Raw genomic sequence first — 17,452 nt, 5'->3', positions numbered from 1 at the left:
CCTAAATGTCCATCAACTGATGAATGGATAAAGAAATTGTGGTTTATATACACAATGGAATACTACGTGGCAATGAGAAAGAATGAAATATGGCCTTTTGTAGCAACGTGGATGGAACTGGAGAGTGTGATGCTAAGTGAAATAAGCCATACAGAGAAAGACAGATACCATATGGTTTCACTCTTATGTGGATCCTGAGAAACTTAACAGAAACCCATGGGGGAGGGGAAGGAAAAAAAAAAAAAGAGGTTAGAGTGGGAGAGAGCCAAAGCATAAGAGACTGTTAAAAACTGAGAACAAACTGAGGGTTGATGGGGGGTGGAAGGGAGGGGAGGGTGGGGGATGGGTATTGAGGAGGGCACCTTTTGGGATGAGCACTGGGTGTTGTATGGAAACCAATTTGACAATAAATTTCATATATTGGAAAAATAAAAAATAAATAAATAAATAAAATAAAATCACCAAGCATTTCTAGACCCAAACTAATTAGAAAGAACTCATTCAGTCATTCATGCAACTTTTGGCAGGCACTGTTCTAGAAGCTGAGGTATGGTAGGGGGACAATAGACATGATGTAGTGAGAGACAGAGACCCCAGTGACTATAACATATCAGGGCTGAGTGCCTAATTCTAACATGACAGGACAGCATAGCATGTAGGAGGGGTGTCCAGTTCAAACTCATGGGGTGAGGAAAGGCTTTCAAGGAGATGTGATGTCTGAGCTGAGAACAGTTAACCAGCATAAAGATGTAGTACAGAGATGAGTCCAGGGAGGGGAAACAGCACATACAAAGGCCCTGAGGCACTGCATATGACCCTTTAGCAAGACTAACTCTACAGGTGAGTGTTGCCAGTATACCTTGTAATCCTTTGTGGAAAGTGCCTGGTCTCCTCATTCAGCTGCAAACTCACCTAAGCATCTTGCATACTCTGTACACTGAGTGGGCGACACCAACTTGCTGAATCAATATTTAAAGACCTGGATTCATGACGCTGTTGGGAGCCACGCTGAGGGTGCTGAGAGAGGTGCCAGAACATGGGGTGCGGTGAGGGCCAGCCCCCTCAGCTCACCCTACTGTCTATATTCCTCCTGTCTGGAGTATCAGGAGGTCCTCTGCCCTCAAGCCATTTCAAGACCAGAGGTGTCTTGTCACTCACTTCATCAGGATGGTGACTGGCATTGCCGTCTCCCGCCCTAGGAATAATTCTGCTTATGAGACATGGAAGACAGGCTGGACAAATACTTCCAGGCAAGCTCTGAGCAGACTGTGTGCACACCACTGGACTGTACGGCCCAAGAGGACGAGGATGAGGACGGGGACAAGGGCAGTTCTCAGAGGTCCTAGATTCATCATATAAGGCAGCCATGTGACCTCTGGGTCCCCTGTTTGGTCCTCAAACATCTTGAAGACACAAAGAGAAATTGCTGAGCCCTGCCCCCTGGTGCTGTCCTCAGTGTGTTTTCCAAGCATTTTATGATCCTCTCTCAACACAAGCCTCAGGGCCAGACAGGTCAGACTGCCCGACTAGGAACTTGAGGGGGCTCCTGCCACCTCTTTTGCTCACTCTCTGCCTTCCGGCCACACTGCGGCTCTTATGGTCCCTCCATGTCTGGCTCCCTCCTCACCTCAGGGCCTTGCCAGCACCACCTCAGACCTCCACGGTGCTCCCTAGTCTGGATAACTCCTGCTCAAGCTTCCAAACACTCCCCAACCTCCTCCCTGACCATGGGCAGAGCAGCTCCCTATCATGTGTACCCTCTGTACTCTGGAAACATTCTTCCTACCTGGAATCACCACATCCCCAGCAATGGCTCTGGCACACAGCAGGCACTCAACAGCTGTTGGGTACATACATAAACCAATGGCACTGGGCACCTTACTAAACCCCACCCAGTCTCAACTTACCCAGCTAAAAAATGTGGATAATAATACCCACCTCATAGGGTTGTTGGGTGGTTTACATGTAATTAATGTGAACAAAGCCCTAGCCTGTGCTTGGAACACAGTAGGTGCTCAGTAAATAGCAGACACAATAAAAGAAGAGTTTTCTTAATGGCCCCAAGAAGCAAATTCCACAGGGATCACCAGGCCCATTTTATTTTATTTTTTTTATTATTTTTTTATATTTATTTATTTATTTATTTATTTATTTATTTATTTATTTTTTAATATATGAAATTTACTGTCAAATTGGTTTCCATACAACACCCAGTGCTCATCCCAAAAGGTGCCCTCCTCAATACCCATCACCCACCCTGCCCTCCCTCCCACCCCCATCAACCCTCAGTTTGTTCTCAGTTTTTAACAGTCTCTTATGCTTTGGCTCTCTCCCACTCTAACCTCTTCTTTTTTTTTTTTCCTTCCCCTCCCCCATGGGTTTCTGTTAAGTTTCTCAGGATCCACATAAGAGTGAAACCATATGGTATCTGTCTTTCTCTGTATGGCTTATTTCACTTAGCATCACACTCTCCAGTTCCATCCACGTTGCTACAAAAGGCCATATTTCATTCTTTCTCATTGCCACGTAGTATTCCATTGTGTATATAAACCACAATTTCTTTATCCATTCATCAGTTGATGGACATTTAGGCTCTTTCCATAATTTGGCTATTGTTGAGAGTGCTGCTATAAACATTGGGGTACAAGTGCCCCTATGCATCAGTACTCCTGTATCCCTTGGGTAAATTCCTAGCAGTGCTATTGCTGGGTCATAGGGTAGGTCTATTTTTAATTTTCTGAGGAACCTCCACACTGCTTTCCAGAGCGGCTGCACCAATTTGCATCCCCACCAACAGTGCAAGAGGGTTCCCGTTTCTCTACATCCTCGCCAGCATCTATAGTCTCCTGATTTCTTCATTTTGGCCACTCTGACTGGCGTGAGGTGATATCTGAGTGTGGTTTTGATTTGTATTTCCCTGATAAGGAGCGACGTTGAGCATCTTTTCATGTGCCTGTTGGCCATCCGGATGTCTTCTTTAGAGAAGTGTCTATTCATGTTTTCTGCCCATTTCTTCACTGGGTTATTTGTTTTTCGGGTGTGGAGTTTGGTGAGCTCTTTATAGATTTTGGATACTAGCCCTTTGTCCGATGTGTCACTTGCAAATATCTTTTCCCATTCCGTTGGTTGCACCAGGCCCATTTTAAAGAGAGGAAAGTGAGCTCCGGAGAGGATAAATAATTGCCCGTGACTCCACAGGCTTTTCCCAAGCTGCCATGTGGTCTCCACGCTAGGAGAGTCTCCACAATGCTCCCAGTGGGCTGTCCTCTGCATTCCATCCTTCAAACAACCCTCTTTTCCAGTCAACAATTAAGGGGATCCACCTTGATCAGGCACAATGCAAGGTGATGGGAAAAAGGATATATCAAAGACAGCTTTGGCTTTAAGGAGCTATGGCCTACGAATCTAAGTGTTCTCCAAAACCAGTTCTGTCCTCTTATGGTAATGGAAGCCATGACTGGTAGCTGGACACAAACATGACCAGAATTAAAAGCTGCACTGCATCTAGGTGTGGACATTTGTCCAAGTTCTGGTTAAACCTCTGGGGTTGCAGAGAGGATGTGTGCGACATCTAGGGTCTTCCCTTCCCCTCTCCTCCCTTCCTCGTGGCTGGAACAAGGATGTGAGCTCTCTTGGACCAGGAGGCCACGGTGACAACACAGTTAGGATGAAGCAACAGGCAAGAAGGAAGCAGGGTGCCCAACACCATGAGGTTGACATGCTAGCCCTTCTATACTGGACTGCTGAATGAGAGAAAGACAAGTTTCTGTCTTGTCTAAGCTTCTGTTACCTTGGGTTTTTCTGTTGGAGCAGCTAAACCCACATCCTAGCCAATTCAGGAGTCCACGACACCATCCAGTGGGGCAGTACAATGTGTTGAGTTCTATGGGGAAGGTATATCCACACCTGCTTTCTCCACCTGCTGTAGGGAAAAGCGTGGGCTTCCACGTGTCTGAAGGATTGGGCAGTCACATGACAATGGAGCTCTGGAAGCACATTCAGGGCAAAAGCTCCAATGACTTCAGCTAAATACCTTGGTGATACCCACCCACTTCCCAGACCAGCCCTGACTGTGTGGCCAGCGGGCCAGGATCTGCTGAAAACTCACCGTGTACCAGGCCAGACACCAGCCAGGGATGCTGCCACGGGCACCCCCCCCCCCCATGTGTCTTACTCCAAAGATGATGAAGTATAGATTTTCCAGCTTATTTTGGAATACTTAATCCTCCCACGTGTATCTATGGTTATTTCCCTTGGGTCATCAGAGACCACGGGGAAGACTAGATAAGTAAAGTTTTGGTACCTTGTAAACACTGCCTTCTTTTATCTGTAATGAAGCCACAATGCCCTTCTTTTTGCTCTTACTGAAAAAACAAATGCTGCTGGCAGTCTGTGACCTCTGCTTTATCTGCGACGGTTTAGAGAAGTGAGAAGGAACATCAAATACAAACAGGCATAGTGGAAACCTCATCAATTTGCTTTCCCGTCCAAGTTGTGAAAATATACTACTAGGAATAAAGCCTTAGCTTTAAGTGCTAGGTCTTATCTGATTGTGGTGTGGGGTTGGGTGCTGAGCCAACAAATTCTATTGGATTTCTTTTGCCAACAAAGAAAGCAGGGCCTGGAGATGTTCAGGAGGCCTAGGCTCCAGGTACAAGCACGCACGTCACCCCATTCTCAGAGGTGCATCTCATTCTAGAAAGGTTTGGTCTCATTTTAGGTGTTGTCAGGAGAGCTCAGAGATGTTGAAGGATCATCTGCCTTCTTATGAAGTTAGTACAAAGGACAGCAACCATTATGCTCTTCAGCAAACCATCTCTGTATCAGAGACAGGATGCTGGTGTGGATTAGCCATATAACCTGGTCAATGGAACCCACACAGGAACTGTGGCAGTCCAGTGTCATATGCCAGGTCCAATGTGAACTGTCTGACTCTCTCTCCCAGGCAGCTATTAGATTGGGAGTGCCCCAAAATGGGGTTACACCTTACCCCCATCTTACCCCAGATGGTGTCTCTTTGCACACAATCCAATCCAGTGCAACAATCTGAGCCCTACCTATCATGGACCAGGCAGTGTCCCAGTGATGAATGGGGTGTTATAACAAGGAAAAGACATGGTCTCTACAAGGGGCTTGGACTGTGAGGAGACAACACCTACAAGTGTGTAACAGTGAAGTATAACTGATAAACACATAATACCAAGACTGTTACACCCATCAGAATGGCTAAAATTAACAACTCGGACAACAACAGATGTTGGTGAGGATGTGGAGAAAGGGGAACCCTTTTGCGCTGCTGGTGGGAATGCAAACTGGTGCTGCCAGTCTGGAAAAAAGTATGGAGGCTCCTCAAAAAATTAATAATAAGGGCACCTGGGTGGCTCAGTCGGTTAAGCTTCCGACTTCAGCTCAGGTCAAGATCTCACGGTCTGTGAGTTCAAGCCCCGCGTCAGGCTCTGTGCTGACAGCTCAGAGCCTAGAGCCTGTTTCAGATTCTGTGTCTCCCTCTCTCTCTGCCCCTCCCCTGTTCACGCTCTGTCTCTCTCTGTCTCAAAAATAAATAAACGTTAAAAAAATTAAAAAAAAATAATAGAACTACCCTCTGACTTAGCAACTGCACTACTGGGCATTTATCCAAAGGATACAAAAATGCTAATTCAAAGGGCAAATGCACCCCAATGTTTATAGTGGCACTATCAACAATAGCCAAAGTATGGAAAGAGCCCAAATGTCCATCGACTGATGAATGGATAAAGAAGATGTGGTATATATATATATATATATATATATATATATATATATACACATTGGAATATTACTGAGTGATCAAAAAGAATGAAATCTTGGGGCACCTGGTGGCTCAGTTGGTTGAGCACTAGACTTGGGCTCAGGTCATGATCTCACAGTTCGTGAGTTCGAACCTCGCACAGGGCTCACTGCTGTCAGTGTGGAGCCTGCTTTGGGTCCTCTGTTCTCTCCCTTTGCCCCTCCCCCACTCACACACACACGCATGCATGCTCACGCACTCTCTCTCCCAAAAATAAACATTTTAAAAAAGAACAAAATCTTGCCATTTGCAACAACATGGATGGAACTAGAATGTATTATGCTAAGTGAAACAAGTCAGTCAGAGAAAGACAAATAGAAGATCTCACTTATATGTGGCATTTAAGAAACAACAGATAAACATAGGGGAAGTGAAGGAAAAATAATATAAAAACAGAGAAGGAAGCGAACCATAAGAAATTCTTAAATACAGAGAACAAACTGAGGGTTGCTGGATGGGAGGTGGGTAGGGGGATGGGCTAGATGGGTGATGGGCAATAAGGAAGGTACTTGCTGGGATGAGCACTGGGTGTTATTTGTCGGTGATGAATCACTAAATTCTGCTCCTGAAACCATTATTACATGATATGTTAACTAACTTGCATTTAAATAAAAATAAATAAATAAATAAAATAAAATAATTACATTAAAAAAACATAATCCCAACATATGTCGGAGGTTATCTTAGACAAGACCATGGAGATCTCATGGAGAAAAATGAGAAAGGATCTGGCCTTCTACGGTGAGTCAAGAGAATTGAGACACAGGAATGAGATGGGCAATTTTTCTAAATGGGAAGCTGGATATCTGGAAATGCAGTTAGCTGGTCTGGGCTATGTTTTCCTTTCTTTTATGGCTCAATTTCTTGATAATGTTATTTATACTGTCTCTACACTCCTCCTTCCATAAAGGCAACTCCAGATGCATCCCACTCTTGGCCTCTCTCTTCTCCTCCTCTGAGTGATGGGTTTGGAAGGAGAATCTGCATGTTGGTAGCCCGTTGGTCTCTTCAAGATCTGCCTGCCTTCTCTGTGCCTCCAGGCCGTGAGATTTGCCAGGCAGACCCTCATGGGTCTACCCTCATGGGGGTAGGCTTGTGCTGATCAGCACCAGGGTAGGCCTAATTCTGGGGCGTACTATTGGGAAGCCTTCTTGGACACAGATACAAAGCATATTCTCTGATATTAGCTTAATCAGGAAAAAAAAAGTGATACTTGGACTGGTGTCTATCTTACTTGCTGTGTCTCTCTTGGTTCAGAACTCTGGAAGATCTTTGCAATTTATGAAGCATCCTGGAACTAACAGCCATCTCTCTCCATTCCTCAAGCTACTCTAATCTTGCTTCTGACCCCAAACCCCACTAATGATACTCGCACCATAGTCAATAATAGCTCTTTTCCTGATACATCTAACAGATGTATTTTAGTCCTCAACATATTCTAGTTCTTGGATTCTAGTATATATTTAAGTTGTCTAGCATTTTTTATGTTTGAAATCAGACTGTGTCTTATAATCAATGACATATCACCATTTAATTGCCAGCATTATGTCCTAGTAGGCCATAAAATATTGGCATGTCTTACAATCCATAGCATCTTCCAGTCAGTGAAATTTGGTTCTGTATCAGTTGAAAATGTTCCCTCCCTCTCTCCCGTCTTTTGTGATATCCTACCCTCCCCTGTTGGCCATCCATCTCAGGTTCCTCTACATGTCCCAGATAAACTAGCATTCCTTGGGGCTCTGCTCTAGACCTCGTTGCTTCTTTTTTTTGTAATGTTATTTATTTATTTAGAGAGGGAGAGAGAAGAGCATGAGCACGCAGGGTTATGAGAAGGAGAGAGAGAATCTGCACCACCAGTGAAGAGCCCAATACAGGGCTCGAACCCACCAACCTAGACCTCACTGCTTCTTACCCTCCTATTTCTCCTTGGATTTTTCTCAGTCTTCCCCCAGCTTTGACTGTCACCTGGATCATGATGGTCCTCATGTTCATACCTCAAGCCTAGGTCTCTCTTCTGAGTCTAGAATCTCACAATGGATTCATTCACTTACTTCAAACCCGCAAATCCCCAAATGGAACTGGTCCCACTCCCAGGTAAGCCTACCCACCCTCCAGTGTTCCCCATTCAGACAACAAAATTGTCTGAGTCATTCTGGATTTAACCCTTTTGCTCTTCTCTGAATCCAATAAAGGACCAAACTCTGATAATTTTATCCATCAAATACCTCCTAAATTTGTCTACTTCCTTTCTACTGACATTAAGTCTTCAAGCTACTCTCATCTCTTAGCATTGTCCTTGGTGGTCTTCCTGCCCTCTATCCACAGGATCCAGGATAACCTTTCTAAACACAAATGTCACTCTTCTGCTTTTAAGGCTTTGAAGATGCCATCCCCTCTGCCTCGAAGACTTTCTCTTTAATCCCCTATCCCAAACCCCACCACCACTGCTCCATGTGGTAGAATTCAGTCCCTCATACAAATCTCAGTTCAGATACCATCTCTGCTGGGAAGCTTCCTTGATTTCTCTTGGCCAGGCTGGATTAGATGCCTATTTTATAAGCTTCCGTAGCATCCTGTTCTTACTCCTATTACAACTCTTGGCATACTATATTATAAAACTACATATTTACTTATCTGTCTCTGTGATAAGACCATTAGTTCTATCCCACGTGTATCTGTCTGGTTCACCATTGTATCTTCAATCCCTAGACTACACCTGGCATGTTTATGGAATGAATAAATCAACACATCAGTGAAAAGACGGGTCTGAGTGGAACATGGTAAGGTGGGCCAGGGTGTAAAAGACTCAGACTGTCTTAGGATGGAGGCTTTGAGGAGAAGATTGGTCCCCAGCCTGAGTGCAAGAACCCAGGTGTCCTCGGGTAGCTATATTGTCAGCCCGGCTCAAGAAGGAATTTGTTGACCTGTTCAGAAATAGTCCCGTAATTCACTCTGATCCAGCTTAATGCTAAGCTGAAAAATTTATAGGCGAATTTAAAATGAAGATGTAAAGATAATGAACGTTAGAAATTACTCCATCATACAAAGGCTCTGCTTAAAGGAATTAAAATTCCACTCAAATGTGGGTCACCAGCCTTCCTTGTAGAGACTATACTAAACATGAGCAAACGATGCTGGCATCTCTGTTTGAACGGGGCTCACTCACCACTGGTTAAATTAAAGCAATGGCTTGGAAACATCATGACACTCTCCTTATATTCTCCACAACTGCAATTAGATAAAATTAAATTAGCTGAACGTCTCTCTACTAAGTAAACAGATCACAAATCTTTCACTGGAGGCAGGTGATAATTTTCCAAGATCACTACAGATAAGAATTGCAAATTGACTTGATTTTTTTCCCCCTTCTTGTTTATAAAAGACTACATGTGCACTGCAGCAGCTGACTAAAATGTACTGAAAAATAGAAAATACCGGCTCTTAAGGCCACCACCTAGAAAACTTTGATGAACATTTTGGTACACTTTCCATCTTCCTTCTGTTTACAAATGCATTTTTATGTAGTTGAGGTTACTGCACATACAGTTACACACTCTGTTTTTCCTCCACTTAACATTATATTTAAGACATTTTGCATGCTGATAAAACTATTTATACCATCATCATAACAACAGCCTTGATTTACCATATTTTTTTTTAATTTAACCAGTCCCCTCTGTCTAGACACTAAAGTTATAAGAATTTCCTTTAGAAAGATCTATTAACTCTCCTAACTACCAGTGTCTTCAGAGAAGGCAAACCAATTTTTGAAGTTGCTTAAATAAAAACAGGATTAGGAAGTAGAACCTGGTACCCACCCCCACCCTGTCTCAATCAAGTAATGTGTGCATTACCTGACACAAATGTTTTGCATTTCTGAAGTTCTAGATTATTCATACGATAGATTCTTGCTGGGAGTGTGGATTTCATATAATTGCTTCGGCTGATGGAACAGCTATATGAATATTAATGCTTGGTTGGAGTGTTTAGAGAGACACTTCAGTGTAGCCTCCTACCCTTGTGCTGAGCATGAGCAAAAGATATTATTATATGGTGTGCGGTTGTAATATTCACCCGGCTCCTACACCAGGTCCCTGGGGTGGTGTGGAGCAATGCACTGCAGAGATGGTAGCACAGGAAGTGGGGGGCCTCCCCCCCATCCCCTCCAGCTCACAAGCATCCCAGGAAGCATCTCCATGAAGGATTTAGCCCCTCCATCTCTAAAATAACGAGGGTTTTACATGAAGCTGTTGTTCTTTTTTAAAATCCTTATTAGATAGCCACTCTGTCGTTAATGTCTAGTCATCCTCCTTTTCAAGAAGCATTTGGGGGAGGGGTTGGGTAGTACCCACTAGATAAATGTCATTTTTTCTCTGACCAGATCAGTAAATAACGGAAGAAATGCTGTCAAGACTTCTTTCTGAAAAAAAGTTTTATTCTTTCAAATTGCATCCTAATAGCCAAAAGGATATATGGAATAATGCTTTCTCAAGATCTACCTTAAATTAAAAAAAAAATTTCCCCCCAATTTTGAAAGTAGCATATGCTCTTTTAAAGAAGACTTGAAAGAGGGGCGCCTGGGTGGCTCGGTTGGTTGAGAGTCCAGCTTCGGCTCAGGTCATGATCTTGCCATTCTGAGTTCAAGCCCCATGTCGGGCTCTGTGCTGACAGCTCAGAGCCTGGAGCCTGCTTCGAATTCTGTGTCACCCTCTCTCTCTGCCCTTCCCCGACTCATGCTGTCTCAAAAATGAATGTTAAAAAAATTTTTAAAAAGAAGACTTGAAAGACACATACATATATGCAGAAAATGAAAATCTCTTATAGCCTCACAGACTAAAGACATCAACTATGACATGTGAGTAGAGATGTTTGTGGGCTTTTATCTACAAATGTTTTCCCCCACATAGCTGAGATCATATTGCATTTAAAAATTATATTTTACTTACTTTGCTTATCATAAGGATTTCTAATACCACTTAAAATTCCTTGTGAACATTTTGAATAGCTACACTCCCATTTCTTTTAAAATGCTCTGCTATACTTGGTCATTTATAAAAATGCTCTCAGGGCACCTGGGTGGCTCAGTCAGTTGAGCATCTGACTTCACCTCGGGTCATGATCTCACAGTTCATAAGTTCGAGCCCCACATCGGGCTCTGTGCTGACAGCTCGGAGCCTGGAGCCTGCTTCGGATTCTGTGTCTCCCTCTCTCTCTGCCCCTCTCCCGTTCACACTCCATCTCTCTCTCTCCCTCAAAAATAAATAAACATTAAAAAATGCTCTCTTTTGTTTATTTTAGTTTATTTTTCCTGTCTCTTTTGTTTATTTTTCCTATTTCCTATTCCTTCCCCTGAACCCTAAATCTCTGTCTAGAGCCCTGGCTTCTTTTCCTGGTTTCAGACCCACCTTTCCGAATAGCTGTTGAATACTCCAGTTGGTCTTTAAATGGGACAAATCAAAACCAAGCACATCACCTTTCTTGTGTCTTCCTCCTGACTTAATCTCCTCTGTTCTGGTGCTTCCTTCTCCCCACTCACTGTCAGAATCCCCTCCCTCACCTCCCTCTGGCTGTTCCCTGCATCCTATTCTATACAATCTTTCAGACTCTTCCTTCCAGAATGTCTCACAATCTGTCCTTCCCATCAAAGGTTGCTAGATTTAGCAAATAAAAACACAAGACACCCTATTAAAGTCTGAATTGCAGATAAATGGATAATTTTTTAGCATAAGTACATCCCATTCAATGTTTGAGAAATACACAAACAATTACTCATCTATATAAAATCCAAGTTTGATTGGATGTCTTGTATTTGATTTGGCAACCTTACTTTTGACTCAGTTTCTATTGCCCACACCTTAACACCTCTCATCTCTACTTATAAGCCACAGTCACCCAGTGCCCTCCCTATCTCTTTGTCTAGTTCATTAATCTGTACAAATCACAGCTCTGATGGTGTCATACTTTACCTATTGCCTTCAGTTATTCCCCACTGACATTTAGAAATGTCCACTCTGATCTGCCTCTCCAGCCCCATGTCCCACTACTGCCCCTCAGGGCTCTCAGCTCCCACTCAAATGCTGGTCCTGTGGTTATAAAATATACTCTTCACTTCCTGAGGCCTCAACTCACACCATTCTTTCCATCTAGAATGTTCTACCTCATATGTCCAAATCCTGACTCCACCTTCACAGAACCATCATCCTAAACTGGGCCCTCCTCCCCTTGAATACAGATCATAAGATGTTTATTCTACCATTTTGGCAGGTCAAAAATAGTTGAACATTGGCAATTTCATATGCTTTAGGCTAATGTAATAAAAGGTCCCTGCCATGTGCTTCCCTGCCTTACTACTTTCTACAATGTCATCCTCTGATCACATTCTACCAAAAACATCAAGCAGTGACTGCCTAAAGCAATGTTTCTCATGGAACAGGTCTTCTAACCATATGCAATGGAACCACCCAGAGGAGAGAGGGCTTGTGAACAATGCAGATTCCAAGACTCCATCCTAGAGCTGGGGAGGGGACAGGGAATCTCCATTGAGCACCAGAGTTCCAGCTGAGTCTTGTGTTCACTAAAGTTGAGAACCACTGGCCACATGTAAATTCTCCTCATTCTACTCTCTTCACACTGGTCCCTGAATATGCCTACATATATCCCCACCTCCAGTGACTCTCTAGACTTATGCTACTCTTCCCACTTCAAGCCACAGCCTACAAACACTCCTACTAGTCCTTTCAAGCCTAGTCAACTCCTGCCTCCTCCATGAATATGTACCTGTGTTACTTACTGTCACTAATCATGCATTTGTCTCCCCAAGTAGAACAGAACATTCAACCAAGACAAGGATTTTCTCTACACCACCCATCTTGCAAAGAGACTAACACCCTGTTATGCTGTGATAGTTGCTAACTAAATAGATGCCACATTAATAGTCAACCAAGGTCAGTGAACACAAAGAAACTAAGCAAAGATGAGTGTCTTCTAAATTAGGAATCATGAGAAGGGGGTGTTCATTAAAAAAAAAAAGATTGCATCATGAAAAAGCATTTACAACTTTATGTGCACATTTAAGGAGAATCTACATGTAAATCCTAGTTCAATAGTGACAGGACTGCAAGTAGCAAGTTAACTCAGAGTGTCTGATGAGCCACGGCCTGTCAATCTTGCCCATGGCTGCTCCCCTTCCTTGGGCAGGCTCTGACCCAGCCAGAAGTCGAAAAGAGTTTCTACTAGTTGAGAGCCATGCCTAGATGTATTCTAAAAGGTACTATAAACTCAGTGAAATAAACCCTTCATCTTTCATCCTCCTCTGGCTCTGCTGCCTGTCCATGCAGTGCCAGAACCGATTCCCTCCCACCACCTCCCACAGCCTGGAGGCCATCCCTTCCCTAATATCTCTGGGCTCTGGCTCTTCTCCACATCTCCCTTCTACCACCATATGTAGGCCCTCATCGTTTCTCGCCCAAGTGTCCTAGCTAACCTCCATGCCTCTGTATTTGTGGAACCCAAATCTTTATGGAAACTCTTTCTGAGCTCTTCAACCCCACAAGATAAAATCCAGACCCTTATTCTGGACCATGGGACCCTTCACATCCCACTCCCTAACTGCCTTTCAGTTCAATTCAATTCAACTCAACTCAATTCAATTCAATTCCACAAACAGCCCCTGGTGCCTTCCATATGCTGAGCCAAGCTACAGATATGAAATCAAAGGATATCAGTTCACAAGAAGGACAAATGAGTAAACATGCAATTGATGCAGTGTGATGGGAATAGGAGAAGCACAGGAGGCCTTGGAGACTTTATCAATTAGTGGTGGAACTCCTGCAGGGAATTAGTGCAGAACCAGGACTATAGCTAAATCTCCAGTTCCAGGGTTCTCTCCCCAACTCAGTGCAGTCTGGCCAAAGAGATTCTGTCTTGCCCAGGAGAATGAAAAACCACCAAACCAAAACAAAAAGAAGAGACACGAGATGATCCATGGTTAAAATACAAATTAAGCATTAAAATGCAAAACCCATAGAAGTTACTGTAGGGACACTAAATCACAGTGAAACAAAATCATTTAAACACTGCATTTTAAGATGGAAACACAGGGAGATGGATCACACTCAAGCAGAGCCCTGATGAAAGTCTATGACTCATCTCCTTTGGTCAAGTAACACGGATCCGAGATAACAACTTCCCTGCAGGTGCTTGGGCATTTCCACCGCTTGGGCTGGGGCAAAATGGTTACCTATACCTTTCTATTCTGATATCTATGAAAAATGAGATGAAAATTACTTTAAAAATATAATGAATAAAATGTACATGTGAAAAGCTTGAATTTATTTCAGAGAATGAAGAAAGTAAATTTGAGAACACGTTTATGATTTCCAAGAGAATTCTGAGAGAAGAGTGGGAAGGTGTTCTCTCAAACGTAAGGCAAAGAACATCAGAGGAAAAGGAGATTCTAAGAGATTATCCAGTATATTCTCTGCCCACAGGGGACGGGCAAGCCTTTCAATCCACAAGAGCTATTGTCTACGTTTGTGTTTTTAAACTGCAGGCTTTGGAGTCAGTTAAGAAAGCAATTCAGTGAGTCATGACGTCAATTTCCTTTTAAATGAAAGAGAATGGAATCTAATAGAAAACACCAGGTTGCATCTCATGCAGCAAGAGTAAGCACTGAGCTTGATGTATAACTGCGTGTGTGTGTGTGTGTGTGTGTGTGTGTGTGTGTGTGTGTTCGCTGACGACACAATACACCATTTCATATGGTGAGATGAATCAAGAAAGTCTGACGAACACTCTTCTAGAAAACTCTTCTAGGGTTCTGTATTTAGCACATACTAAACATACTCAGGGATACAGACCCTTTTCCTCATTCTCATGCTAAAATTAAACAGAATATTAGAACTGGAAGGAACAAATTAACAGCATGCAAATGAGTGAACTGATAACAAGACAGTAGAGACAACTGAATGAGACAGAGGAGCTTTGGGCTTTTTCTAAAGCCTTCCGCTTCATGATAACTAAGGATTCCTGGCTATTTCTTTTCCTCGTGGGAGCACTAGATACGGTACCTGCGCAATAATTACTTGTCCAGTGATCCTTTAGATCCTTTAGAAGTGGTAACACTTATCAAGCAGCGTGACTGTTGCCTTTTCAATAATGTCAGTCTCCTGCATTTATAGAAGCTCCTTGAAGTCTGGGCTAATGTGTGGTTCACTGATAACCCCAATTCTATGACAGTGCCTGGTAAGTAGTAGGTGTTCAATAAATTGTGGTTGGATTGAACTAAAATGCATCCAAAGGCAATCAAGATCTGGTTCTAGTAACCATTTGTCACCTGAACCCCCTTTGCAGGAAAAAATCAAGTTCAGTAAATTGAGCAAAAGATATCCTAATTGGGAAAAAACAACAATAGCAACAAAACTCTGAACTTAAGTTTCCAGGGACCTACTTTTTGGATCTAATCTGGCCCCTGGGGACACAAAGAAGAAGCTTCTTCTAGTCTGGACAGCTTCAGGGCAACAACCACTCTGAATCTGAAGCTGCTGTGTTATTGCGGAGGTCCTGTCCACATTGCTAACTGAAGCAGGCAGGATGTCCAGAGGGCCGGAGACAGAGGGCTAAATTTGGAGAAGCTGTCGACTGACCAAGTAAATCAACGGTGGAGCAAGGCCTGGTTTGCTTCCCTACAAGAATCCCCGGCTGAGGAGAATTGAGACCCAGCAGGGAAGTAGTCATTTGTCTTCCTCAACCCTCCGGTAGCTCTTGTCTTATCTCCATGCCTCAGTGTCCAACCCCAACTCCGAATATGCAGCTGTTTGAGCTCATTAAGGATGCTCTGCTTATGAGGATGCAAGGGGGATGGTGCTGGTCACCAGCATAGACTCCTTGGAAAGGCATATGGTGAGTTCTCACTGAGGGGGATCAGTGAAAGATGTCCTTAACTGAAGGATCAATTCAAATTCAAATTCAATTCCAATTACAACTCAAAGGAGAGCTCACTAGCCACTACTCTTCTTCTCAGCCAGGTGAATATCTCAACAGTGATTTCCAATAGAAAGTCCTCTCTATCCAGGACACAGATGAGTATTAAAAGAAGAGATAAATGGCCTCTCCCTGCTGCCATCCCAAAACAGTGGCCCTACCCTTTGTGTGTTCTGTTCCTATACGCAGTAAAATCTCAGCTTTCTGTGGATGAGGAAGGCAAGGAACAGAATAACCCTGTCTGCAGAGCAGGAATCCAGACCTTTATTTTAGCAAAAAAACCAGTTACAACTTTCACCCCACACCCGGTCTCTATCCCAGGCTCCCTCTGACCATCTGCCATCTCATGCTGAAGGAATATAAATCATCCTTGGGTTAACCTGAGCAGAATGTAATCAAGAGGGCAAATTGGCTTGCGGCCAGAGGAGCAAGAGAAAGGCTGCATATCATGTACTCCAAAATCAAGCAGGAACAAAATTTGAGTCATATATATAAATTCTTAGATACTTAGTTTGTATTCTTAGTTTGAATCTCACATCTAACATCCATGTAACCTAACCTCTCCCTGCCTCAGTTTCCTAAGAAATCATATGTAAAGGATTAAAGATGTCCACAATTCCTAGCAGTACCTGGCAATCTACATAAATTATTGTGAGGATTACAGTATTGCCAAATGGATCAGCGTACAGGTTTTGGGCTCAGGGGGACTCCAGGATGCTGGCTCCATGGACCTCATCCACTGTGAGGCCTTGGGAGAGTTCCCTAACCTCTCTGAGTTTTCACTGGCTCATCTACAAAATGGGGATAATGGGGTGCCTTGGGGGCTCAGTTGGTTAAGCGCGTCTGATTCTTGATCTCAGCTCAGGTCGTGATCTCACAGTTTGTGGGATCGAGTCCCTAGTTTGGCTGTGCGCTGACAGAGTGGAGCCGGCTTCGGATTTTCTCTCTCAAATAAATAAACATGTTTTAAAAATGGGGATAATAAAATCACTTCATAGGGTTACCATAAGGCTAAAATGAGAATACATATGTAAAATGCCTGCACAGACTAGATGACAGTAAATGATGGCTATTACTATGATGGCTTGTCCCTTCAGAGAGGTGGACATGTCCCCAGTAAAGAGCTGTTGTGTAGCTACCTTAGGCAATCAGATGAATCCTTCAAAGGCCACTGATGCTCAAAATGCCAAAATACCAACATGTCTCCCTATGACCCCATTCCTCCTCCCACATCCCCTCGTACAGTGGGTGGCACACAGGCTTCCTTGTCACCCAAGTGAGAAATCCCGCAGTCCCCATCCACTCTTCCCTCTCCCCCCACAGCAAACCCACCATCTGTTGATTCTACTTCTTGAATGAGTCAACTCCATTTGCTTCTCTGCACGTGCCCTCCACTACGTCAGTTCAGGGCCCCATCAACCTGCCCCTGGATAGCATGTCTCCAACCTCATCTCGCTGCCCCAGCCATCCCCCTTCAGTCACTCCCCAAGCAGCAATGACAGCCATCTTTCTACAGTTCAAATACAACTGTGCCTCTCTCCTGCTTTACACCCCTTCGCTGGCTCCCTGAAATAAAGCCCAAGTCCCTTAACGTGGCTCCCAGAGCCTGCCATGATCTGCCCAGGGCTTAGCTCCCTCCCGGCC

The 17,452-nt window shown here is 43.7% G+C and overlaps 1 protein-coding gene across 3 annotated transcripts in view; it reads right to left on the bottom strand.

Annotated features, from left to right (window-relative positions):
- KCNH1 (potassium voltage-gated channel subfamily H member 1) overlaps window positions 1-17,452 on the bottom strand; it is a 390,176-nt gene that overhangs the window by 94,817 nt on the left and 277,907 nt on the right. The gene's annotated exons all lie outside the window — the stretch shown is intronic.

This window comes from Neofelis nebulosa, chromosome 15 (assembly GCF_028018385.1).
Source record: "Neofelis nebulosa isolate mNeoNeb1 chromosome 15, mNeoNeb1.pri, whole genome shotgun sequence".
Lineage (NCBI taxonomy): Eukaryota > Metazoa > Chordata > Mammalia > Carnivora > Felidae > Neofelis > Neofelis nebulosa.
Note: the sequence above shows the minus strand (reverse complement) of the source record. Positions and strands in the feature narration are given on the sequence as shown.